The 24,553-nt window shown below is 43.0% G+C and overlaps 1 long non-coding RNA gene across 1 annotated transcript in view; it reads right to left on the bottom strand.

Moving 5' to 3' along the window:
* Positions 1 to 2,112, bottom strand: part of LOC145716799 (uncharacterized) — a 47,741-nt gene extending 45,629 nt beyond the window's left edge. The window contains exons 1-2 of the long non-coding RNA XR_014139704.1: positions 2,063 to 2,112; positions 1,110 to 1,745 (exon numbers count right to left, since the gene is read on the bottom strand). This is a non-coding gene — a long non-coding RNA (uncharacterized LOC145716799). The remainder of the gene's footprint in view (positions 1 to 1,109; positions 1,746 to 2,062) is intronic.
* Positions 2,113 to 24,553: the final 22,441 nt, after the last annotated feature.

The following is a 24,553-nucleotide window of genomic DNA, read 5'->3' as shown; positions in this document are numbered from 1 at the left end:
CTTTTCTGTTCAGAGAGTTGTTGCTATTCCTTTCTTCGATCTCCTGTTGAGTTTGTAGGTGTTCAGAATGGTTTGATCCCTATCCAGCTGAATTCCTGAGAGGAGACGAAATCCAGGTCTCCTACTCCTCCGCCATCTTGCTCCGCCCTCTCAGTATTGTTTTTTATGCCTTAATTTAGGAATAAGTAGCATATTCTTAGATCATGCTTGGTGTGGGGATGGTGAGAACTCTGTGAATGCAACAGTTTTAGAAACATTCAAATTTTTTTTTTAACCAGAACAACAAAACCCTCTGTTTAAAAACAAAGTGATGTATTTTCATTGTTCAGTCTCTGGAGCATTTGAGTTTATAAATTCAGGCACACCAATTTCTTTTAGTCTTTTACTCGACTCCAGAAATATGTATCTATCAAACTTCCAAATCTAAGGTCAAGTCTGCTTACAACACATCATTGTAAGGATATCTTCCCAACAGATGGATTCTCTTAGCATGGACTTTAGGTTATGCATTTCATGATGTATTTGAGGGCTTGGAGGTTCTAAACATTTATTTCCCTCAATTAATAAAATAATTTCTTTCAATTCCTATTCATTCCCCAAAATATTTTGATGGCTTGCAAAAAGCTTTTATTAGAGATACAATTAGGAAAGAGGAATGAATACCAAAAATGCGGTCTAACTGCTTCTAATATTATTGTTCTGAGCTTCCTCGTAGTGAAACAAAAAGGAAAATGAGATTAGTTACAATATTCACATTGTTTTGAAAACTAAATGCCCACTAGTTGCTTATGAAGAGCACATTTTGTCCTGGTCCTGGGAAAAATCTGAGAGAAATCTCCCCATTGGGTCTCATAAAGAGAAAATTATGTGATATAATTTTTAGAATATTCAAAAATATCCCTGAAACAAATGCAGTACTGAATTTTATATGATTGTCTTTTCATAAGTGGAAGACGTGATACAAAATCACAGTTCAGTAAAACCAACTTGATAAAAAGCCGTGCAGAAATGAGTTCTCTAGGACCCATGTGCCATGTGAGGTTGCCCTTCTTCTATCATGGACCCAAATCTAGTTCCAGAAAGCCCTCATAAGTAAGGAGATGACTTACCCCAATCCACAGCAGGTTGGTGACAGAGCCAGAACAAGATAGGCCTTTCTTCCACTGAGATCGACCTAGCAGCACTTCTCACCCAAAATCATCACCTGCAGGACATATAATGCTTTCTAGAGCAGTTCTGTCCAAGAGGGCTTTCTGCAATGACTGAGATCTTCTGTGATCCCCTGCATGGAGGTATTTGGTGCGGTCCAATATGGCAGCCACTGGCCACGTGTGATGATGGAGTATGTGATAGTAAAACTGAGGAACTGAGTTTTAAGTTTTATTTATATTTAAATACTTTAAATATGAAAAACCACAGTGTCTAGTGGCTGCTTTATCAGACAGTGCGGCTCTAGAGCACCATGAGGTGGCCACCAAACTCAGCTTATCCCTGCTCTGACTCTGGGCTTCTTGTGCTGCAGGTCTGACAGAGAGGAAGATCAAAAATTGCATTTGTCTGAGCAGTGGTTCTGAGCATGAGTTGACCTTCAGTCAGGGATGATGGGGAATGAGAAATGTTGGGGCACATGGGTGAGATGCCTTGATTGGCCCAAATGCCTGCAGTGGTCATGGGTCATGGAGCTCTCAGAGCCCTTCAAGCCCCAAGAAGGGCTGCTTCTGCTGCACCCATCCTGATGGCTATGCCTGGAGAGAGGAGATGAAGAGATCAATCTGGGATTGAGGAGCCTGACAAGAGCCAGGCCAGGGTCCACAATGGCGGCTCTGAGCTCCAGGCTCAGCTTCGTCTTTATTTCCTTCTCAGGAAGGAGATGTGGAGTTCCTCAGCTGAGGAACGACAGTGCTGATGAGCGATAATGTCTTAATTCATTTTAATTATGCTGCATATACTACAATTCATAAGCTTAACATTTTTCAAAAATTTAAAAATAATGCTTTAAATAATAATTTCCAAAATTTCAAATAAAAAAAAAAATAATGGTAAGAGGTAGTAAGAAGCAAACCTCATTTCATAATACAGGTTCAGTTAAGGAAAGTAAAAATAAACCAAATTCCATAGTGTCTTGCTCAACAATAAAATGTGTTTAAAGGGCAATAACATGACAAGTTGCTCCAGCATGTTCCAGTAATTTCTGAAATTTTAACTCCCAAAAGGATACTCTTTGGTGATGCAGAAGGAATGAGAGAAGATTTTAGAACAATGGTAGATATTGCACACATTATTTGAAAATATATAAATTTAAAATAAAAAAGAATAATGCTTGTAACATTTTTATTTTTTTTCAAAAAGGTTTTTGTTGTGCAGAAAAATGACTTGCTTGGAAATGGACCAGGGTAATGCAGTTCAAGTAAAAACCTTTTTTATACACTGGCTTCAACCAGGGATTTCCCTAACTATGACTATGTGATTTTTCATAATGATCGTAAATATTAAGGTAAATGAAAAACCATTACTCTCCCTTTTGTACTAATATATTGTGTTAGCTAAATAAAGAGATGTCAGATTCAAGTCTAATTACTTCTATTTCATTTCTGCTATGTTTCTGTTTTCTTTATTGTTTTGTTGTCTGGGCTTCCAACCATTTCTTAAAAGATGCAATATTTCTTTATCAAGTAGCAACAGAAATGATGTAAATAAATAATTCCTTACAAATCAAATGAAGTCATTCAAAAGAGTAGAGTGAAACAAATTATTTCTCTCTTCTAACAGCAAGCATATGGGGTGAGAAAAAAGATATATTAAATAAGAATAAGACTCAAATCCAGGGTTTTGTGATTGCAAGTCCTCCTGCTGGGGATCTCATGCTCATCTGGGAAATAGTCGGTTAGGGTACTAGTTTCTTCAACTTGTCCAAACAGATTGAACCTATTTATATTTCCTCCCACTCTCACTTTTTGGGTAAGAGTTACACAGGTCTATCATAGACCGTTAAGAGCTGTCCCTCTTATCTTTTTTTATATTGGAATAGAACTGACATAGAACATTCTGTAAGTTTACGGTGTATGACATGTTGATTTGATACATTTACATACTGTAGTAGGATTACCAGCTTAGCATTAGTAACACCTCTATCGGGTCGCAGAATTATTTGTTAGTTGTTTTTTCGTTTTGTTTTGTTTTGTTTTTTCAGTGGTAGGAATACTTAAGATCTACTCTTTCAAGTACTTTAAAGTTTAAAAGATAGTATTCTTGCCTGTAACTGACCATAATCCCTATTTCTTATTTGTTGTCAAGTTTTCAAGTGCATCGACTTCAACCATCGCATTCACAACATTAAAAATTATATCCATCAAGTCCCGTCTGCATCTGTTCTTTTCTAGATGAAAAGTCCCAGTCCTTTCTGGGAGGGGATTCTGCTTTCTGACATTTTCTTGAGCAGTTAGAGATCGAAGAAGTAGAGATTTGGAAATTATTTTTGCACGATGGTGGTCTCAGTTTTATTAGGAGGCCAGGGGGTAGTGTTTCCCTGGAGTCTGATGGGTGCAAGGTTAATTTTGACAATGCTGTGTAGCGCTGAATCCTCATTCTGCTACCGCATACCCCGGGGAGTAGCTTCACCCTGCTCTGTCACGGGCTTCTCGTGTATAAAATGGGGCTATCTTTCTCATCAACTAGAGTGTGAGGTTTTTCATTGCGTAGGAGTCCAGACCCATAGCACTCACTCACTCAGTAAATGACAGGCCTGTCGTCCCTGTCTGGAGTGACACAAGCGCTCTAGGGGAACAGAGACCGCACACAGCCAACAATGTTGTCTCTCCTTCCTCTGTGCAATTCTTGACACACTAGTTCAGACCATGGTGACTGACAGGCCCAAAATGGTGTCACTTAGACTGAGTTCCCAAGCCAGGGCTTCATCCATAACCTCATTGCAGTTTGGACCTCCCCCAGATCAATGCCAGGGAGTCTGCCACTTGGGCCCCTTCCACCCCCACCAAAGAAAGATGACATCATCTGCATGATAAGACCTCCTTGCTTTTCCCTTCAGAGAAAGCAGCCTTGTCTGAAACAGCCCTTTCCTTTTGCTAATAACTTCCTTGCCCCACCCTCCTTCTATGAAAACCTTTCATTTTGTACAACTCCTTGGAACATTATTCTGCTTGCTAGATGGGATGCTGCCCGATTCATGAATCGTCTGATAAAGCCAATTAGATTTTTTTTTAAAGAAAGAAAAGAAAGTGGGCAGTTCCAGTTCCTTTGGGTTCTTGGCTGGTTAGGAGTGTACTGTCTTCTTTATACACAATGAACAGCGTGCCTTCTTACACAATGCTGGTGCGAGCTCTCTCTGCTTCAGAGTGCGGTGGGCGTTGACCACAATGCCGGGGCTGATGGTGGAGGAAAAGCCGATGCTCCTCTCCCCTCCTTCTCCCCTGTCATGGGGTTTCTTCTTCTGCCTGGATCTCCATAGGACTCTTATAGACATTGAGGTTCTGTCTCAGTGTTTACCATTCTGTATCGTTTTTTCCCAGGATGCAGGTTTGTTGAATGAATTCGTTCATCCAGCAAGTATATATTCAGTACCTACCATGTGCTGTAGATATGTCAGTGAACAAAACAGACAAAGGCCTTGTCTTCAGAAGTGATATTCTCACGGAGAAAAGCAATCAGTAAGCATAATATAAAGAGTGAATTATACAATGTTTTGAAGGGTGATCAGTGCTCTGGAAGAGGGTAGAGGGCCTACAGGATAGAGGTGGATTGCCATTTTAAATAGGTTGGTTATGGTAAGCCTGACTGAAAAGTGACATTTGAGCAAGGAGTTGAAGGAGAGGCAGGTGGTTATCCTAGAGGATGGAGGGCCAAGCAGAGGGAGAGGGAGAGTGGAGGGGAAGCATCAAGAAGGCCCATGTGGTAGCAGTGGCAGAGAGGGGAGGGGAAGAGGGAGGGGAGGTTGGAGAGTCCTGGGGGCTCAATCCTACAGGACCCTGTGGCCAACAGGGCTGTTTGGCTTTCTCTCTGGAGGATATGAGAGTCATCTCAGGGTTTTGAGTGGAGGAAAAACCTGACTTATGCTGCAAAAGGAACATTCTGGCAGCTGTGTTAAGAATAAACAAGGGTACAGGAAGATTCAGGAACACTTAAAAAATTCATCATAGCTTTCATTGCTTTTGTTCAATTTATCCTGGATTTTCTTCCAAAATAAGAGTTATACCTATCTTGGGTCTCTTGGTCAGTACCTCACAACTATCTGTCACTTTTTTTTTTTTTCTTTTTTACAGAGAGCATGAGAGGGAGGAGGGTCAGAGGGAGAAGCAGACTCCCTGCTGAGCAGGGAGCCCGATGCGGGACTTGATCCCGGGACTCCAGGATCATGACCTGAGCTGAAGGCAGTCGCTTAACCAACTGAGCCACCCAGGCGCCCACAAGTATCTGTCACTTTTACAGAGTGCCACTTTCCCATCGTTTTGGTAAGATTCCTTCAAGGACATTGTCCGTTTATTTACTTATTCGACAGATAGTTATTCAGGGCTTTGAGCGTGTTAATCACTGCACTATGACTGAAGGCACCGAGGCGAGCAGATGGCAAAGCCCCTGCTCCAGAGACACTTACCAACTAACGGGAGCGACAGACAACATCCCAAATAGACAAACACACAGTGATTTCACAATGCAACTGTGCTATAAAGAATATAAAATGGAAGGAATGTTCTAGAAAGGGATGCGGGAGGAGCATTGGGTCAAAGGAGGTCTCCCTGAGGTGACCTCCAACCTGAGACTCAAGTGATAAGAAAAAACCAGCCATATTCCTAGGCAGGCAAAGATGCATCGAGGCAGCAGGAAGTAAAAAGAGGTGAGACGCAGGAACGGACTCGCCTTGTTTGAGGAACGAAGAGAAGGCGGCAAGGAGTGAGCAAGGAAGCAGTGGGGGGTAGCAAGTTCAGAGACGTAGGCAAGGAGGGAAATTAGGTTTCATATTCACAGCGAAGGCAGTCATAGGAGGATTTTGAGAAGGACATGGATGTGGTATGATTTACATTGTTTTCAGCAGGCCAGGGTAGGGCTTTCTTTTTTTTTTTTTCCATTCTATGAGTTTATTTCTTTTAATAAATGAGTTGATCTCATTTACATTTATTATTATAATACATTTGCCATAATGCTATCATCTTAAATATTTTTTTTCCTTTTTATCGCTTCACTTTTTTTTCTTGATTTTCTTTTACTATATAGTCTGAATTTTAGTTCTTTTTTTTGTTATTATGTTCAATTAGTCAACATATAGTACATCATTAGTTTTTGATGTAGTGTTCAACGATTTATTAGTCGTGTATAACACCCAGTGCTCATCACCACACGTGCCCTCCTTAATACCCATCACCCGGTTACCCCGGCCCCCACTCCCCCTCCCTTCTGGAACCCTCAGTTTGTTTCCTGGAGTCCAGAGTCTTTCATGGTTTGTCTCCTTCTCTGATTTCTTCCCATTCAGTTTTCCCTTCCTTCCCCTATGGTCTTCCGCGCTATTCCTTATGTTTCACATATGAGTGAAACAGTATGATAGTTGTCTTTCTCTGACTGACTTATTTCACTTAGCATAATCCCCTCCATTTCCATCCATGTTGATGCAAATGGTAGGTATTCATCCTTCCTGATGGCTGAGTAATATTCCATTGTATATATGAACCACATCTTCTTTATCCATTCATCTGTTGAAGGACAGCTCGGCTCCTTCCACAGTTTGGCTATTGTGGACATTGCTGCTATGAACATTGGGGAGAATGTGCCCCTTTTTTGCACTACATCTGTATTTTGGGGGGCAAATACCCAGTAGTGCAATTGCTGGGTCATAGGGTAGCTCTATTTTTAACTTCTTGAGGAACCTCCATACCGTTTTCCAGAGTGGCTGTACCAGCTTGCATTCCCCCCAACAGTGTAGGAGGGTTCCCCTTTCTCCACATCCTCGCCAACATTTGTTGTTCCCTGTCTTGTTAATTTTTGCCATTCTAACTGGTGTAAGGTGGAATCTCATTGTGGTTTTGATTTGTATTTCCCTGATGGCTAGTGATGTTGAACATTTTTTCATGTGTCTGTTAGCCATTTGTATGTCTTCTTTGGAGAAGTGTCTGTTCATGTCTTCTGTAGGGCAGGCTTTCTTAAACAAGACATAAAAAGCAAATCATAAAGAAGATGTATAAATTTCACTGCATTAAAATAAAAAATTCTATTATCAAAAACATGATTTAAAAAGTGAAGCAACAAACACCCATAAAACCAACCAGTGATTATTATGTAGACTATATCCACTTTTTCCCCAAAAATCAATGGGAAGGAAAAAAGTCAATAGAAAAATGGGTTGAAGATATGAATAGGAAAGTAGAAGTTAATAAGCAGGTAAAAGATGCTCACTGTGATTGGTATTTAGATTTTAAAAGGCACAAGATACTATTTCACTCCCATCTGATTGTTAAAAATTATTAGACTTACAATATAAAGTGCTGGAAAGGATGTAGAGCAATAGGAGCTCCCACACTGCTGGGGGATAATAAATTGGTAAAACATATTTTGGAGAATTGTTCAGTAATATCAAGAAAAGCTGAAGATGCTCATTCTCTTTGGTCCAGAAATTCCATCATGGAAATATATACCTCAGATAAATTCTTCCACATGATTCAGGGAAAGATCTTAAATATGATCATAGCAGATGCCTCAGGCTGTTTGGGCTGTGAGAACAAAGCACCATGGACTTCGTGGCTTGTAAACAACAGACACTTATTTCTCACAGTTTTGGAGGCTGGAAGTTAGAGATCAGGGCGCCAGTGTGGTCAGGTTCTGGTGAGACCTTTTCCGGTGGCAGATGCTGACTTCTTGCTGTATCTTCACATGGCAGAAGGGATAGGTGAGCTCTCTGGGACCTTTCTTATAAGAACATGAATCACATTCATGATGGCTCCACTCTTATGACCTAATCCTCTCCCAAAGGCCCCACCTCCAAATAACATCACCTTGGGGATTAGGTTTCAACATACAGATTTTAGGGAGACATAAACATTCAGTCAATAGCAATAGATAGAATTGTTTGAAATAATGAGAAAGAAACTAAATATCCACCGGAAAATGGATAAATTATTTTATATATTTGGAATGCTATACAGCAGTGAAGTTTAAAAGATACAAAACGAAGTTTATAAGATACAAAACGAAGTTTAAAAGATACAAAAATTATGATGTTTAGAAAATCAAACACAGGATAAAAATATGTAGAAATACCTATGAATGACAAACAAAATTCAGCTTAATGCTTACTTTTGATGGTGAGGAAAGGGAGAATAACGAGCAGGGGCTACCCAAAGGTGTCACTAGTTTGAAATACTCTATTTCTTAAGCCACTCTGTGGGTATAGGAGTATAGATTTGGGAGTTTGGGGTTGCTGTTGGTTTTACATTACAAAATGTTATTATGAAAAATATAAGATCCAAAAACAGGCATAAAGAAAAAAGATCCCTTAATCTGCTTGTGGAAAGTGGCAAGCAAGAGTGAAAGCAGAGATAACCAGGGGAGGGTTGACTAATTCATTAATCCAGGCAAGAAATGGTGGAGATGGCGAAAAGTCAAGATGGTGCCAACCAGACTTGGTGAAGCATTAGTGGAGTGAGTTGAAGAGAGGAATCAAGTACGACCCCTAGAATATCAACATGAGGAATGGAACGATGTAGGAACACTTATGAGATCAAGAAGACCAAGAGATAAAGAGGTTTGGGGGTGCATGCAGAGCATGAAGCTCAGTTTAGAATTCATTAAGTGTGAGATACTTAGTAGACATCCAAGTCAGATTGTTAAGTTGACAGTAGATATGAGTGAAGAGCTCAAGGACAGACGTACACTTTTGGGAGTCATCAACATGTAGATGGCATGAGAACACCTGGAGACATGCTAGGTAAAGTACAAGAAACCCAGGAATGATGGATGGGCTTCCTACTATTGGCCGAGGAGGAGCTAAGAGAGAAACTTAAAAAAGAGGCAAGTGACATCAGAAGTCAAGTGATAGAAGATATCAAGAAGGGAGGGGTTAATCCTGCTGAAGTCAAGTAAAATGTGGACCAAGAAGTCTCAATATAGAAGTGGTTGGATACCTTCACAAGAGCTGTTTCAGTGTTGTGATCCAGGCAGAATCCGGACTGGATTGAGCTCAAGAGTAAGTGGGAGGAAACAGGGTTGGATCAACGCACCTATAAAAATTAAACAGAATACATATACAACTGAGGCCCTTTGTGGTACCTCTACCTTTCTCATTTCCCTTTCATCTCAGAGTGAATCACTGTTTTGAAGTTGGTGAATATCATTTTCATTACATATGCATATTTATGCAATGAAGATTCTTCGTGTTTCTAAGGTTTGTACAAATGCTACCATATTTGACATGTCCATGTGCAACTTGACTTTTTTTACTTCTTGCTAAAATACTGAGCTATAGCTCCATGACTCCTGCAGATTAATGGATTAGCTATTTGTAACTGCTCTATAGTAGTCTACTGTATCAATACAAGATAATGTATTCCTTTATTCCTCTATTTATGAATAGCTAGTTGGGTTTCTATTTTTCCTGTACATGACTCCTTGTACTCACGTTCAAAGTTTCTCTTGTTCACATACTTAGAACTTGAATTTCTGAATTTCTATAGGATAAGCGTCTTAGTCCACTCAGGCTGTCATAATAAAATACTGCACACTGGGGGGAAGCTCAGCAACAGAAATTTATTTTCTCACAGTCTGGAGGCCGGAAGTTGGAGATCAGGCTAGCGTGGTCACTTTTCTGGTGAGAGCTCTCTTCCGGACCTGCAGACAGCTACATTCCTGCTGGATTTTCACATGACTGCACTCTCTCTCTCTCTCTCTCTCTTTATGAGCCACAGTCCTACAGGATTAGGACCCTACTCTTATGACCTCATTTAACCTCCATCACCTCCCAAAGACCCTATCTCTGGGTACAGTCACCTTAGGGGCTGGAGCTTCAATGTAAGAATTTAAGGGTGGCTGGAGATGCAATTCAGTCCATAGCAATATGTTATGGGCTTTTTTAACTTCACCAGATATTACCAAATTGCTCTCCAGAATGGTTGTGCCAATTTGCACTCTCATAAACAGAGTAAATATCTACCATTTTAAATGGGAAATGAAAGAAATTAAAATTTTAAATTTCTGTAACATTTGGGGGCACAAATTGATATCTGAAATCAGAAACTCCTAAGACACGAATGTGAAGGGATTTTAGATTTTAGAAACCATTAAATCATCGACTGTAAGGAACCACATCTCTGGGAGGCACACTAAGTGATATGCAGGCAATATCACAATCAGGCAGAGAGAACACTCAAACACCACATGACTGTTGAACAGGCAGCATTGCCCAGACATCTTCCCATCATGGAAATCAGTTCAGCTGGCACACCTAGATCGTCTCATGAAGCTACTGCTCTGTGCAGTGCAGATCAGAGCACTGCAAAGGCAGACACCAGCCCAGTCTCTCAGTTCCTGGGACACACACCACCTCGTACTGATGGCATAGTATACGAAGGCCTTGGTCAAGAACTCAGGGGGTTCAGAGTTCACTGAATGGAGGTGTTGATCCTTTCCTGATTTGGTATCTTGGTTCCTATGACTGGTTTATTGCTAAGGTCTGACTGAATGGTACCTCGTAGCCTTCTTTTCGGTAATTGGGTCCCTTGGCCAATGGGACCTGTTGTATCAGTTACTGATACAGTACCTTGGCCAGTGGGACCTGTTGTATCAGATACCTGGAGTATCAGTTACTCCAGCCCTCTAGAATGGGACCTGCTTTGATCTTCCCTTCCTTTCACGGCTAGAGTCCTGCCCACCTAGTGTGGTCTTCTGTCAGTGGTCCTCTGTCAGCCCCCTCATACAGCACATACACCTGTCTCTTCCTTTTGCCTTCAGTGTATCCTGGCTACCCTCGGTCTGACCCATACTGCTGTCTGACCCATTCAACAAATGTGCGATGAGTTCCCACTGAAAGTTATGAAAAATGAAATGAACAAGAAACACTCACAGAAGAAGTGAATTGTGCACTCAGACATGAAGGATGGAGGGGTGTTGGAGAGATGGCCCGGCATTCTAGGTGAAAGATATGCCATTAGCCAAAGGATCATGGTTCTGGAATGGACGAGGCATGGTAAGGTACGTAAAGCCAAATGAGAAGGCTGAGGACAGGGACTGAAGGACAGACCCAGTGCCAGGTGCTACCAAAGAAAGCATCGACCTAGCAGGCTACCATGCATCCATGAAGTAGCTGGAATATTGGCGGCAATGAAAGCAGACAGTACCCAGTCGAGAGGACTGCAGTTTGGATACACAGATGACATCGCAAAGGGTCCCAAGTACCAGCGGGACGTAGGGCAGGTCATCCTCAAGAAGGTGAGGCAGCAAAGTCAATGGCATCGGGCAGATCTGTGTGAGGGAGCAGTCCCCACCACCTAGCTGGGGCTCAGGAAAGAGAGACTCAGGCCTTGGCAGTAGAGATGGGAAAGTAAAGATCCTTTCAGGAGTCAGAGGCAATGAGGCCACTCACCAGGAACCCAGCTTCCATGTGTAAGAGTGGGAATCCTTGGCCAGGCCAAGTTGGACCTCAGTATTGGACCCGGAGCATGCTGGTAGGAGCATGACTACTGTGTAGTCGCCAGAGACTGACTTCTGTGTCATTTTCGATTTGGTTGGTCCTGGGGAGATGAGGGTGGCCTTACTCGCAGGTGGGGCTCAGTAGGTCACCGCTGTGGCTGGAAAGAGACGCCATGGCTGAAATGAGTCAAATGGTGATTCATTCCAATGACACCGGGACCAACTCCACTCTGAGGTCTCACAGACCTACACCCAGATCCCCAGTCATCCCATGAAGAATGCTTCCCATGAAGGGAAGGTATTTTTTGCAGTCGAGAGAAGCAGTAGGAGGCAGATGTCAGTAAGAAGAGCAAATATGTTGATAAATATGACTAACGGCCGCTAAATAGAAAATGTTGGAAGCCAAAGTATTTTCAAAAGCAGTTTGCAATGTTTATATACGCAGCCTTATGGTTGTTTTCCAAACGTTGTGCCTTGACCAACATAGATCTAAGTATGAATCATATGTTGTATTTCCCAAAATACAAAAGCAGGGGCATTATGTAGGATCTGTTGACAATTGCACAAATGTAATGCAATGCTGACAAGTTCTTTGTTCATGTCAGCACGCTGGGCTGCCTTGCATAGGCATTTCGAGACTTCAATTGACCTGAGAAACTAAATTGAGAGCACTTAAAAAAATAGCTTACTAAAGATATACTGTCTATGGGTTATATCAACCACAAACTTCTCCGAGATTCTGGTCGCTTCTTTTTATCAGCAGCCCCCACAAAGGGTGGAATAGATGTCACATGAAACAGGGAGGTGTTTACTGGGGACCATAATAGGGCTTTTGGCATATATGAGCCCTTTTGCTCTTTTCTGCAATTCAGGCATTTCAGTGACTTTAAATAATAATAGTAATTATAGTCTATGTCTAGACAGCAGCCTTCCCCCTTTGTGTGATGATAGCTGTGAAAGTCTTTTGACTCACATGCTCACAATTCCCCTGGGAATAAGAGGAAATATTGGTTGCCATGCAGAGGTTCTCATATCTTCAGGGGCAGGGAGGCAGCCCATGTCCCTGACCCACAGCTATGTTGGGGTCTGGATGCTCTGTACCAGCAGTACGGGGTGCTACCTCTTTGCCCAGGCACTGTTTTGCATCTACAAATTTGTTGCATTTGATTAAATCTGAGATGCTACTAATTGTAGAATGTGCCATTATTCCATGTGCCACTAATTTAAAAAGTTGCTGCCAGTTCTCATTGTAAAATGCTATCAACACTCAAGCACACCCTACTTTCAGAGATGTGAATATGGGAAAATGGTAATAAGTGGAAATGTATTTGAGAGCAGACAAAAAAAAAAAAAAAAAAGTGTTTATGCTATTCTGTGGAGCCTCCTGGAGGTAAAGAAGCAGGAACCTTAGCAGACCCTGAACTTTTCAAGACAGAAGTAAACATTGCAGGAAAAGGTACATTTCAGTAAAAGTCCATAGGAGCCTGGAGAAAAAAACTCAGCAGGTAGGATGAAGGGGTTTTTGGGGATGTGAACTAAAGAAGGCCTGAAGGTCAGTGCCTATTGGGGTCTCTCTGTGGAGAACAGCCTGCATGAGGGTGGGCAGGGCAGCAGCTGGCTACCCCCCTTGCGGTCACATGGGGGCAGGTGCGTCCGGTGCTGGGGGCAAGAGGAGGAGGCAGGCAATCTCCAGGCTGGGCTTAGGGTGGGCCCTGTGACCCATCTCAGCACCTGTTGCTCTCTCCAGGAACCTGTTCCCAGTTCCTCCTCCCCATAATCGCTCCAATCAGAAACCTTCTCTTTCTTATAAATTCATACATTTTTGAAAAACATTTTGAAAAATTATTTCTCACAGATGTCCTCATTTGCTTCTCACAAATGGCCCCTCCTCTCCTCGGATATATAAATGTAGGTCCCCAGTGAGCTTGCTCACTCCTGCACCTCTGTCCTTAGCTCTGGCTCTGTGCAGAGCAGGGGCTCACCAGGAGTCTATTGTATTGAACTTATGTTTTCTTTGCATCCTTCTTATATTCCTTCTTTATAGGACTTGCCAGCAGGCTGGCCCTGTATGAGTCTGATGAGTAAATAAACCAATGAGACTGACCTGCAAAGGGAAAGAACGAGAAACCTCTGTCAGTATCAAAGACATTATAACAATGGTCTTGGAGATCTTCCTTCTCCATGGTCGGAGCCCCTGGTGCTTCTAGTCGAGGTCAGGAAGAGGAAAAGGACTCATGGGACAGGTGGGGCTATTCCAGGGTTCTAATCTCATGCCCAGGGAACTACCAGCTTACAGAGCCCATGTCTGTGCTCAAGCAGTGAACTGCTGACTCTATCCAGCGGTAAGACTCATATTCGAAAAGCCTGTTAGCAGGTGACCTTCCCCATGGTCTTTCCAATACAGGGGCTGTGTGTTCTCATTTAGGGCCAAGGCCCGGGCAAGGCAATGGCCGCTTCTTAGTTAATGCCCCGAATTGGTCAGAACAAACAGAACCAAACAAAAACAAAACCTAGGTTTCTATGTGGAAAAGAGAGTCTAGCTCCAATTATCATAGTTCAGAACATCTTTTGGGGAAAACAAAAACAAAACCCCAAAATAATAAGCCCCCTGCCCCCCAAATGAAAATCCCTGGCTTCTGTCTGCATGACTTTCCATCCAGTTCTTTCTCAAGGAGAGGGGGCCCTGAGTCTGGAGAGCAGCAGTGTGAATGCCTGAAATAGATGGGAAAGGGCGCATAGCCCTCAGTGAGCAGGGACCCAAGGGGTCAGAGTGCTGGCTTTGGGGTCAGAAGGGCTTGGCTCTGGGTCTGAACTCTGCTGTCTACTGACTGAGCAGTTCCTGGCAGATGCCTTAGCCCCCTGAGCTGCAGTTTCCCCTTCTGTAGTGATACTGCTAGATCTCGATAGTCCGAGAGCCGGCTGTGCCAGGCCCTATGCTGAGTGAGACAGGTTTCATCAAAGCCTGGGGGGTCAGGCGCCTGGGTGGCTCAGTCGGTTAAGCGTCTGTCTTTGGCTCAGGTCATGATCTCAGGGTCCTGGGATGGAGTCCCCGAGTCCGGGGGGGTCCCTGCTCAGCGGGGAGTCTGCTTTTCGCTGCCACCCCTCATTCTTGCTCTTGGGCGTGCGCTCTCTCTCAAAGAAAATCTTAAAAAAAAAGCCTAGAATGTAGGTAGTGTCATCATCCTCATTTCCCAGAGAATGTGAGTAACTCCCCAGGTCACCCTGCCTGAGACGTAGCCAGTCCGCGCTCTGGGGATTATGAGATCCACTGTGTAGAGCCACCGTGAAATAGGTCTAAAGGGCCAGGCTCCTAGCGGACACTCGACCAAGGGTGGCTCTGACCCACCACCTAACACTGTCCCTACCTCCACCAATGTCCAGACCCTCCTTTTGACAGATTGTGGAGTTTGAAGAAAATGAGGAGCTATGAATCCGTTAGCACTGATCATCAGAAGAGTTTCCTCTTGATTACTTATAATGAATCAAAGGAGTCACTGATTTATTGCCCACAGTTTAAATTCCATTTACAGCGCTGAAAATTAAGCATTGTGAAGCCGTTCACAATCACATTCTCTCTTGTACGGATAAAAAGTTATTAATTTCTTAATCCTGTCTGGTATTTCAGACACTGAATGTAACTACTTTGTCCATACAGAAAGCAACTTTGAGAGACAGGTAGTTCCTTCTGATGTAAGATGACACTCTGTTTTGTCTTTAAAAAGGATCTTGCTGGTAAGTAGCTCTTGAGAGTTTATTGTGAAATGAAGCCAGGTAGCAGCTAGATTGGCAGCCCAGATATCTGTGGAGAATTAACTTGTCAAAATACAATCCAATTATTAGACAGACTCTTTTTGTTTCCCTCCTTTGTCTTTATACCATTCCAATTTTAGATCAAGTCAGGAAACATGAGAGGAGGATGAGGGGATGACATGAACAAGTTGGTAAATGAAAGAGTCTCTCCTAGCCATTGCTGAACATTTTGAAACTTTTTTTTAATTAAATCATTAAAACGAATCAGTCACTCTTATTCTGGGTGTATGTGTTCTGCCCACACACATAAGAACAAAACAAAATAATACAAACACATAGAAGGCATAGGACACTTAACTATGTAGTAGTGTTTGTTATTTGGGTTGTTAGGACAACACACGAAAGAACACTTCCTGAATTTTAAAAATTATAACAAGCTATGTTGATATGATTACACCTTCAAATAAACAATTGGATGATTTCAGCTTGATTTCTGTGAGCTTAAGAACTTAAAATTATCCCTGCTCCCAGGTGTTCCTTCTTATAAGTCAAACATCATTTACTTTTTACATATTTCTATCAACATATTCTGTTACAATTTTCCTTATTGAAGTATAACTGATACATAATTGAAGCTCTTTAACTCTTGCTGCAAACTGTACATTGATCCCATCTGAGCCTCTGCTTCCAGCCCCTGATGGAGGCTCCATGCTCAGCCACGCAGAACTGCCATTCTCCACCATGAGTGTTCATTTCCAAGCTCTGAGCAGAGCCCGAGTCACTAACACGGCACCCGGTCATATGCAAAAGCCAGAGAGAGGACTGTGAGCAATGATATTACCATGGGATGTGAATGGCTCTGATTTCTTGAACTAGAAATGATGCCCTTTACTGAACTGCCTAGAGAAAACCACATTTATTTAACCACATGTCTTTCACCTGACAAAGTACATATCACCAGTCTCATCTAATTACTTAAATAGTGATCATTTGTTAAATTGGAAAAATTTTAAGCCAATCTTAAAAAATGACACTGTTCTCTAACACATTTGTTATTACTAGTAACGTACGTAGAAAAAGAAAAAACAGTGGAATATGCTACAATAATGGAGATCATCACAATCATGCAGTTTTAGAAAATACGTGTTTGGGGTTTGTTTTTGTTTGTTTTTGTTTTCATAGTCAGACCCTTTGTCCAACATGCAAGTTCCCGCCTTACTTCCTGGAGGCATGGATACATAAGAGCTGCTTCCTCGGGAGTACGGAAACTAGCCAGAGACCAAACAAAATATAAAATAAGGATTTCAGATCAGAAAGGATTTGTGGGCCGTCCCGGTTGGATGGTCAAGATGACAAGGAGGTGAAGAGCCCCGGACACTTCCTTTCCAGAGATGCCTGCAAAAGCTCAGCCTTTGATGCTCAGTTCCCCAAAAAACAAAGAACAAAAATTATTCTGCACTGAAGACTACAGACAAGTGAGCTCCAGAAAAGGAGGCTTCCTCCTGCAATCCAGGTTTTGCTCCCAATCCATAGGGCAGGAAACAAAATGTTTCAACAAACCACCTCCCCAGGAAGAGCTTTCCCCCTCCTTCCCCCCAGGGCTGTCCCCTAAGTCTCACTTGGTTTAATCACAACGTGTTTGGATAACATGAGTTCCGTTTCCATGTGCGTGCCTTTCCACATATGCTGCAGATGAGCACCAGCGATTTCTCTGAGCACATAGATTCTTTCAAAGGAGACGGAGAAATGAGCTCTGTACAGATTTGGGAGATCACCCCTTTTTGCCCACGTGGGAGATTGTTTACTTATTTACAGCTGAAATCTGTGTGGAGCATTCTTCATCGTAGAACAAGCAGCTGACATGATGCTGCTGGTGTTTGCAGAGCCAAATATCACGAAGATAGTAAAGAAAGGGACTGTCACATCAGATAGAAGATGTAATGTGCTCTCACATTTTTCCTCTTGGCACAAGTGTACACATTTTATAAGCAGGGGGAAATCCTGCTAAAAGCCCTCTCCATGCCGTTTTAGAAACACCGAATAATGGTACGTCTGGGCCTTTTTGTTCCATTTTCTATAGTCGAATCCAGTTCGTATTATCTTGCAACCCATTCTGAACACAACTCAAAACTGATGTTGCAAAGATCGAAATTTCACTCCTGCAAAGTGTTCTAAAACGTGCATTTCTTTCTCTCGTTTCTAAAACACAGTTTGAATGTCTTCGTGGGAGCTTTAGTATTTAGGGTCTGGCTGAAGCAAAATGAAATGGCTTCACGCTGGCTAGAGTTCAGCATTTAACACTTTAGAAAACGTCTTTAGAGGGAGTGCAGCTGAAATAGACAGGAATGTACGTTCACAAGGCCATCAAAGGAGCAGAGCGCGCCGGCTGGCCGGGAGGGCCCCCGTGAGCTGCCACAGGCCTCAGAAGACAGACCCGGGATCCACAGGAGCATTGGCCGGGGCCAGGGGAAAGAAAAGCTTTCTTGGGGCTACTGTTCCAGAATTTCTCACTGGCATACAAAGGGACAAGAGAAACTGATCTCTGACAAGGACATTGCTACATCAAACCCAGCTTCAAGAGACTGCCCAAAATGGGTCTCTGCTACTCCTGGGGTGGAGTGGGGGTGGTTGATTTATATGCAGGGGGGAGGAGGGGAGCCATGGGAATGGCTCCAGCTCAGCACCCGGCCCCCCTGGCTGGAACGGAGCAGCCTTAGAAAGGAAAAGTGTGCCCATGCGGTGTATGCATGTGACAACAGTGAAAGGTGCAAGCAGTTGGCTCAAAGCGCTGTGGATGCTGCTGGCTGTGAGGTCCGTTCACCTGTTGCCTGTCCATGAAAAGGCCTGGTGGTTGAGGCAGGCAGCTCTGAAAAGGCTAATGAGGAGCAAACCTCCCCGCAGCTGTGCTACTGATGTCTGTCGCAGGCCAGGGGGCTGTCCCACTGAGGAAGGGCACCAAGGCGGCAGGCCAGTTACACCGGGAACTCTCAGCTCCTGCACGCACCTGCAGGGAGGCAGGTAAGGCGGGAAGAAACACGGGGGCGGCCGAAGAGGGGGAAGCTGCCGCAGTCTCTCCGGTGGGGTGACAGAGAACTGTTGCCTCCTCCACAACAGATAAGGACATTTTTACCTCAGTGCTCAAGATGAGATTTGACAATTCTTGGCAAGGAACTAAATAGTAAAGAAATCGTGGATTTAAATATCAATGATTTTCAAAGGAAAAATTAGCTGACCTCTTTGAAAGGAATTGAGATGAGATGGGAAGATGCCTACCTCTTTAGAGAATTTGCTGGAAAAGATTTCAAAGGGTTATTGTTGTGTTTTTGTTTCCAGTAATAACAGCTCCACAAAAGCAATGTAAACTATGAATAGAAATAATAATATGTAGTAATCCAGTCACAGGGAGAATGCTGAAAGCTCATAGTCCCGTTTCCTTTTGGTCCAATTTTAGATTTTCCTATGCAAGAGAAATAACAAGGATTGTGGTAAAAACTCTTCTTCTCTCCCCTTTTCAAAAACATTTACTCCATAATTAGAATTTTTTATTCCATACTAATGAAGTGATATGGATGCAGGGATATTTGAAATTCATAGCTAACTCATAAATATTATCTCCCCAAGAATTTCAGCCTCTCCCCCTGTAGACCTCTTTATATAGAGCACAAGAACTAAACAAACCTGCTTCAGGCTTGGATATTTTAGCTTTTTTGTGCCTAATGCTGGGTCAGCTGACACGGAAGTGAATCCAGCTGAGTCTTGGTCATTCTTGTTTCAGCCAGAGGAAGGTTCAGTTAGGGCCCATTCTGGGTGGAAGGAGACTTTGGTGGGCATTACTAGAAGCCGAGCCCTAGTGCCAGTGATTAGGAGATTTGGGGGTGTGGGGGGCGTAATCAGGTCTGGAGAGGTTGCAAAATTCTAATTCAATTCTAGTAAGTATCAATTTCCCTATTTCTAAAGGAGGTCATGATCATATTCCCCCTGTCCTGAGTTACCCCAGAACCAGGTACCAGATAACTAGAAACCACCCCTGTATAGCCCAGAGCCCGTTGAAATTATTCAAGCTATCCAACCCTATGTTTACTCAGTGCACCTACCCTGCCTTGCCCCTGCCTTCCCTGGAAAACCCCGTACAGGCTCTAGACCACACTCCCCCCTCTTCATTTCTGTCTCCTGCTGGACCTGGCGCTTCTTACGTGGCTCTGCAGACTCAGTGTGCATCCTAGCTCTAGGGATCTGTGAGTGTGAACTTCTTCCTTCCTGACAAATCATTTCTGTGTCTGCTGTCGTATTATACCTGATTGAAACAAATCTCAGTACGTTTTTAACACAACAGGGTGACTGATCATGTGAGGCTCAGTGGTGTCTCATGTCTGTCCTGTTCCTGTGTAATGCCTGGGCAGAGGATTAGGTATGCAGACCCTTGAACTGCTGTTCCAGTAATGGGGGTGGGGCATCCAGGAATCTTCTTGTGATTCTGCAGAGGAGGGTCTGAGTAGCAGAGCTGACAAATGCAGGACTTAGGAAATTCTAGCCATGGGAGGCAGAACTGGTAGGATCAGGTCAAGAAGAGAGCCCTCACTTAAAATATACCTCCTTTGTATGCAGCAATTCCAATTCTGGACATTTATCATAAGAAAATAACAAGACATGAATATCCTTGAAAATCTTTTTATATTGTACAGTTTGTAATAAAAAGAAGAAATCAGCCTAAATGGGCTGTGATAGATTTGTTAAGTATGTAATGATAGAGTCATATGATGCATTACTTAGCAGGGTTTCATGTCATGTGAAAATAATAAGATATGTTAATTAAAAAATCAGTTAATAAAACAGCATTATGATACAATCCCTTTTCATAAAATAGACATAGACATATACACAGAGATTGAAAATTGGGGTTATTGCTGGGTCATGTCATTACACTTATTTTTTATTATGTTATGTTAGTCACCATACAGTACATCACTAGTTTTTGATGTAATGTAGATTCATTGTTTGCATATAACACCCAGTGCTCCATACGATACATGCCTTCCTTAATACCCATCCCCCCACCACCCTCCCCTCTGAAACTCTGTTTCCCGGAGTCCATAGTCTCTCATGGTTCATCTCTCCCTTCCGATTTCCCTCCCTTCATTTTTCCCTTCCTTCTCCTAATGTCCTCCATGCTATTCCTTATGTTCCACAGATAAGTGAAACCATATGATAATTGACTTTCTCTGCTTGACTTATTTCAGTTGGCATAATCTCCTCCAGTCCCATCCATGTTGCTATAAAAGTTGGGTATTCATCCTTTCTGATGGCTGAGTAATATTCCATTGTATATATGGACCACATCTTCTTTATCCATTCATCTGTTGAAGGGCATCTCGGCTCTTTCCACAGTTTGGCTATTGCGGACATTGCTGCTTTGAACACTGGGGTGCATACGGCCCTTCTTTTCCCTACATTTGTATCTTTGGGGTAAATACCCAGGAGTGCAATTGCTGGGTCATAGGGTAGCTCTATTTTTAACTTTTTGAGGAACCTCCATACTGTTTTCCAAAGTGGCTGTACCAACTTGCATTACACTTATTTTGTATGTGTGTTTATTTTCCTGCATTTTCCAAATTCTGTATAGTGAACACCTATTAATAATTTAACTTAATTATTCTCTGGCATACAGACTAGGTTGTTCCTAGAGCAGGACAGGAAAACTCTGAGTACCCAGGAGATTCTCATAGAAGGAGTAAGGACAATGAGATACCCCCTCCCCCAAAGGTTTGAGAAGTTCTACACCGAGGACTTTGTAAATAGTGAGAGGTCAATAAACCCCAGGCAGTGTGGTCTTAGGACAAAGCATGGTAAAAGTTTATTTCCAAACCCCACCTGCTAGTAGGTAAGAGGTGCCGATACCAGGCTCCCTGGCTCGGAGATGAGGCCCGGTGGCATCTGCGACGGGAGGCTCCCCTGGCCACCGAGGTGTTACTGAGCCTGGGCAGAGACAGGTGATGCTGTGGCAGTGCTCTAGTTGGCATAGAGAACTCATAATTAGCAACAGCGGGGTTACAAAGCAAGGAGCCCAAAAAAAGAAGGGAGGAAACATAACCTGCCAAACAAAGGCAAGAATAATCCACCCACCAGATCATCCATCCCTTAAAAACCAAGGGATGATCATACTTACATTAAATACACATTAAAAGGAATGAATGCAGAGACTGTGATAAGAATATAATAATTTGTAAAAAGGGTCAACATAAGAGCATAGGGTAGTTAATCCATCTACAAGCAATGGAAATCAATACTGATTAATTCATTTCAAGGTAAGATCTCTATTTTCATTAGGAAACCAGTCTTTCTTTATCAAATATAAGGACGTGGGTAGCAGTGGCTCTCACTTTTCAATCCCTCCAGGGTGCTCAGCAGAACAAAAAGACCTGGGAAACTCAGGTGCATTTGAAATGAAAGCTCAGCAAATACTTGTTGCATGCAATTGAAGTCATGTGGTGCTTTTTATAATTACAAAGAATTATTATGAAAATGGGGGTACCCCAAATTTTAAGCCTGCTAGATTCATGAGGCAGCCACTTCCTGACAAATAACCTGTGACAATTTCATAACATAGGGTTCGGAAACCTCATTAGACTACACGCGTGGTGCAGCTGAAGCGCTCGCTGGCTTCCAAGGGTTTGCAAAAATGTAATTAGGCAAACCACAGGCGTCTGCAAATGTGGTGCTTTTGCTGCAGACCGGTGGAGTCTCAGGGTGCCCCAGAGCTTTCCCGGGGACGGTCGACTCTCAGTGTCAGCAGCTCGCAAACACACCTACGATGGTCTTTTTGCTCTTGCAAGAGAAAGTACTGCCAAATGGATGGATTAAATGATGGATGACTGCCGGGTTCAGTTACATCCCTGCGTGTGCCATCAAATGCTGGGACACTTTAGGGGCTACAAAATGGATGCATGGTCATGGTCACTGCTGCCTGTGCCCTGGCAAGATGTGTCTATCAGACTGGCTATAGGTTCTCGGCAGCAAATACCATCTGGTCCCTGTAGAGCTAATTGCCACTGCTCTGCTGCATACGTGCAGCCAGGGCCCCTCCTGGAAGCTGCCTGTTGGCCATTCTGACAGGATCAGGGGTGAGTCTTCTAATGGATGTTAGATCTACATGCTGGTGAAGCAAATGGTAATGGGTGGGGGAGGCAGATGAGGTGGCAAACACGCCATCTGGACCGTGGAAGAAAAGTTCCCGGTTAAAGGGGACCATTGCTATGGTGGGAAAAACATAGGCTTTGGAATCTGACAGATCTGAACTGGGCTCTGGATACACCATCTAGCATAGCACCTTCGTGATCCATTTAGATGCTATATATTTACATCTCTGAGCCTCAGTTTTCTCTTCTGTCAAATTAGGGTAACGGTATTTTCTTTATGGAGTTTTAGGGAGGATTAAATGGTGTGATATATGGCAAGATTATTTTGAGAAGAATTAATTGATATGTACCCCCAAATTCTCTCTCACACACACACTGCCTTATACCTTGTCCATGTTTTAATGATCTGCTAATATTGAGGCCTCTTAACCCCAAATGAAAGTTGAACCAGAAAGAAGAAAAGGTCAAATTCTTGCCCTTTTAATGCAAACAAAGCAAAAGACAACAAAACAAAACCAACAACCCTCACTGAGGGAGAAAGGAAATTTTGAGGATACTTGTTCTGTCAGATCTGCTCTCAACCCTGACCTGAACCTTTCCTGTATACTATCCTACAGAAGTAGAGCAGACCTCGGGGTGTGTAGACCAAAGAAGATGCAGTGGTCCACTAGGGACCTAGTCCCAGGGGGCAAAAGTTTCCCCTCTCGAAGTGCAGAGGCCGGGCAATAACTTAGAATATTACTTGCTCCTTTATCAATACTAGCTTTTCTCTTTCTCAGCCAGGGGATTTTGCTCCTCAGCCCCTGCCCCCTCCAGGTGGGCATCTGGCATTGTCTGACAGTTTTGTCACAATTTGGTGGTGGGGGTTGCTTCTAATATCAAGTGGGTAGAAGCCAGGGATGCGGCTCGATATCTTACTGTGCACAGGACAGCCTCCTTCCTCCACAACAAAGAATGATTGGATCCAAAATTGTAATAGTGCCAAGATGAGAAATCCTGCTCTCCATCAGTAATTTGCAGCCTTAGTTATACGTCATAATCATGTGGGGGAGTTTTAACAAAACGTATAGGCCCTGTCCTCTGGTGTTCTGATGTAATGGTTTTAAGGTGGGTCCCATGGTTTTGTGTTTGTTTGTTTTTCTAATTGTGTATGTGTGTGTGTGTTAAAATACACAAGCCATAAAATTTGCCATCTTAGCGGTTTTAACTCTACAGTTCAGGGGAATGAAGTCCATTCACATGGCCGTGTAGCCATCACCACCATCTATGTCCAGAAGTCTTTTCATCTTGTTCAGCTGAAACTCTCCCTATTAAACTGTAATTCACCATCCCGCCCTCCCTTCGGCCCCTGGCAACCACCACTCTACTTTCTGTCCCTATGATTTTGACTATTTTAGATACCTCATATAAGTGGAGCCATCTGCATCTGACTTATTACACTCGGCATAAAGTCCTCCATGTTCATCTATGAAGTAGCATGTATTGAAATTTCTTTCCTTTTAAAGTCCATTGTATAGATGTACATTTAGTGTATCCATTCATCACTCCTTCATCCATAGATGGAGGGGGTCACCATAGTTGGGACCAGGCAGCATGTGGGTAGTACTGAGAGAAAAAAATTCCCACTCTCGACTTCTTCGCTCTTTGTGCGGGCAGGTGGGGGGTCAGAATGACACCTGGAGATATCTCTGAGAGTGACCTGTTTATCAAAGGAGGGAAATCAACTTTTTTTAGGGCCACAACATTTTCTTTTGTGTGCTTAACAACGCCCTGGCAAGTTTACTTATGTTGGCTCGTTTGGGATTATTTTACTCCCACAGTGTAGCTTGTTCACCCCAGATCCAGGTCTGACTCTCTCACTGGAGGTGTGGCTGGGATCTAAACATCACATTCAGACATCCCAGCTAAATGACTCGCAGGTAAATGTTGTCATAGCGTGAAAGATTCAACACTTTGCTAGAGCAGTGATTCATAACCTAATAAATTATAACCATCCATGCCAGCCTGATGAAGTTATTTATGGACCCTCTCCTCAGAAAACCACTCAG

Source organism: Leptonychotes weddellii, chromosome 13 (assembly GCF_054177405.1).
Source record: "Leptonychotes weddellii isolate Sample4059 chromosome 13, ASM5417740v2, whole genome shotgun sequence".
NCBI classification, from domain to species: domain Eukaryota; kingdom Metazoa; phylum Chordata; class Mammalia; order Carnivora; family Phocidae; genus Leptonychotes; species Leptonychotes weddellii.
The sequence above is the reverse complement of the archived record's forward strand: the minus strand, read 5'-3'. Positions and strand labels throughout refer to the sequence as shown.